This window comes from Orbicella faveolata, unplaced genomic scaffold (genome assembly GCF_042242905.1).
Source record: "Orbicella faveolata isolate gen_17 unplaced genomic scaffold, um_ofav_v1 contig_24, whole genome shotgun sequence".
Taxonomy (NCBI): domain Eukaryota; kingdom Metazoa; phylum Cnidaria; class Anthozoa; order Scleractinia; family Merulinidae; genus Orbicella; species Orbicella faveolata.
The window spans coordinates 19018768-19021959 of record NW_028301552.1 but is presented as its reverse complement, the minus strand read 5'-3'; positions in this window follow the sequence as shown (position 1 = coordinate 19021959).

Below are 3192 nucleotides of genomic sequence, written 5' to 3'. Positions count from 1 at the left end.
GTGCATTCTTTAATCCAGTATAAGAAGAAGCATGAATTATATTAAACATATTTACCTTAGCTCCCCGGTGAGTATAACTTGAGTTCTTCACCAGGTCTTTCTCGTGCCCTTCATGAGTAACATTATTCAATTCACATTTATGTTTTCCTGTCTCATCGTTTGTCATGATATTATAGCTGACACAGTTTGGTTCCATGTAACATAACGTCTCACAGATTTCCTCTAATATAACGTCGGTTTTATGTATCACGTGATTCATTAGACGTCTGCCGTTAAACACTTGTTCGGCTCTGAACTGCAACTGACGACAGTGATCTAAAAAAGTTGTTATTGACAAATTTCATGGGATAAATTATTTTCTTACGGTGAAATTTCTCGCTAAATTTTACGTACAGCATCACATAGAATGTACGTTAATTATATATTTTATAGTCAGTTAATTCTGCCAGTAAACTTTGTCTTTATGCCCGGCGAGTAAAAAAAAAAATAGAATAAAATAACAATTCTGAGAAAACTCAATTCAATATTTCACGAAAATACTATATTATTGAAAAAGTAAAGGTTACAAACATAAAGATAAAAGTATATACTGCTGTCTTGAGGAGGTTTGTCCTGCCGAAGCTTTAGAGCGTTTGCGACATGACTGAAAGATATGGGTAAAAGTGGTTTACTGTTATTTGATCGAAGTACACGGTATTTCGGCACCAAAGAAGGAAAAATCACAGATACAAGTATTACTGAATTTTTTTTCTATCAGACTGAAACATAGTGAACTTTGATCATGTAAAACTTACACTACCAGTAATTTTTTCGGCATTGTCGCGTACGTTTTACACGGTTTTGTTCAACAAACGTTCTCGAAACAGCTGAATTCAACCAAATGAAACTATTGCAAACTGATCAAACCTTGAGCGAAGGTTCTCTTGAGTATTTGACATGGAACCAGCAAGGTTACACATAATGTGCCCAAAAGAGACGACATGGCCTGGAAGAAGATGTTTCTTGTTAAAGGACGTGAACATAATATCGACAAAAGCGTGGCTTACAGTGTTTAAATCATTCAAACTTATTTTTGTGACTGCGATTAGACAATAGCCTTTTAATTTAAGACGACAAATCAATCAGTTAATTTCGTGCTGGTTATAGAACTTTTGTTTAGATGTGTGATGGACGCATTAACTGATAAATGGAAAGACTAACCCGCGCTCTTTTTATTTTATTTTTATTCTTATTTATTTATTTGTTTATTTATTTATTTATTTATTTATTTATTTATTTATTTACTTTTTGAACTGACTTTTCGTAAATGGGACTTCTTGTAGCACGCAATCTTTTATTAAGTTACTTAACATCGTGGTAACGCTTACTATAACCTAAACGATTTTCGAACGGGTAACTTAATTTATGCTGGCGGTATGTTTTTTGTGTAATTGGATTTTAGCACTACACAATTAGAACTTTCTATTTAATTGCCTCAGGTAAAATGGGTCATTTGCCCTTTCTTAATAAGGTAATTTGAAAGAGATGTTATATTATTTGTTAATCTACTATTGTTTAGCTCTTATTAACTGAGCAGAAAGTCTGTATGAAGAGTCTTGACCGGGTCAAGATTCTCCCATACAGACCGACTAAACTCGGTTAATAAGATGTTTATTATACGGCAACTTAGAAAAATTTAATTCGTTTAATGTAACTTTCTTGTACTAGCGGACATTTTGCTTGCGAACGACGATGAGCTGAATTTAATTTTCCCAAAGTTTGGTCGTCCTCTTTACTTTTCTTTTCTCATCAGGCTTTTTGCCACTCCCATAAATAAATATTAGAAGAAAATAGTCAATATTTTTGCATTTTAGTTTGCAACTATTTCACGGCAAAACATTACTGATCCAGATGGGAAAATTCAGAGCGTTTTCAATATCGATTTCAGCCAATCAAATTCGTGAATTCGGAAGTTCCCAGTCCTTATGAGACAGCCATATCATATAATAATTAAGAAATAGAAAACATGTACCGTGTTTCTATCGAGTTATAGAAACACGAGTGGAAGTTTGGGAGAACGAGAAATGCTGTGGGAACATGGGACACCCAGACAAATGAGATGCGACTACGACAGTATACAATGGCTCGGAAAACGAACAAAACCACAATATTGAAATGCACAACTGGCAAACTTTGTATTTTTGTTTAAAACTATAATTTCCTCGGTAATGCTTCAGACAGTTACTGTTAGCCTGATGTCTTTCTCCGCGTAATCTCTAACTTCGTATTTCGTATCCTCGTCATGTAGCCACTTGTTAAGGTATCATGCTAAAAAAAAGTAAGGAAAAAGAATTATTAGCTATTAAACAAAAGTTTCTTTATAAATTGTCAATCAATTTGCTGGGTTATATTTTTGTCGCAGTCTTGAAGTGGCCGTAGACTTTTCTTCTTTAACTTTTTCATTTGAATCTCAACATCGCCCAAAAGACTTCCCAGAAAAAAAAAAATGGTTCCAGCTGCAATACATGAACTTTTCAGGAGCGTGGATGTGTCTCAAAAATATCTACACTTTAAAATATCGTAACAAAATCGCTTTTTGTTCACATCACAATTTTTTTCCTCAAGAAATCTTTGGATAGACTTTTAGAACAAGTGAAACCAATTAAATTTGTTTTGTCGCAAAAGACAAGACAAATTTAAATCACGCAATTAAACTGATAATTTGAGACTAGCTCCCCTGCCTTATCAATTTAGCTTGAAAGTTTAATACAGAAACACTACCGATTTCTTTTGAGTCTCTCTCTGTGTCAATTTTTATTTTCTTTTTTTTTTTCATTTTCATAGAAACAGTAAAATAAATTCTCGAAAATATTTAGAAGACGTTGATAATAAGTGAATGTCCTTTGGTTTTACACTTAAGGCAATCAATTCGCTTAAAAATTACTAATTTTCAAGTTGGATTTTATTATATCTCGTACTGAAAGTGGTTTTCGTTCTTTTGCACGAAAAAAATCAAATTACTTGACAAATGAACCACGGAGCGATCTATAAACCTCTGGTTAGAGTTCGGGTAATTCAGATTTTTCCATTTTTTAACCTTATTGGGCGATTATGTTTGATTCTTACAGACATACACTCTTAAGTGCATGTTTAGTTAATTAAAACACTAATCTAATACTAACCACAATCTCCCCAGTTTCCCGTATAGGAAGC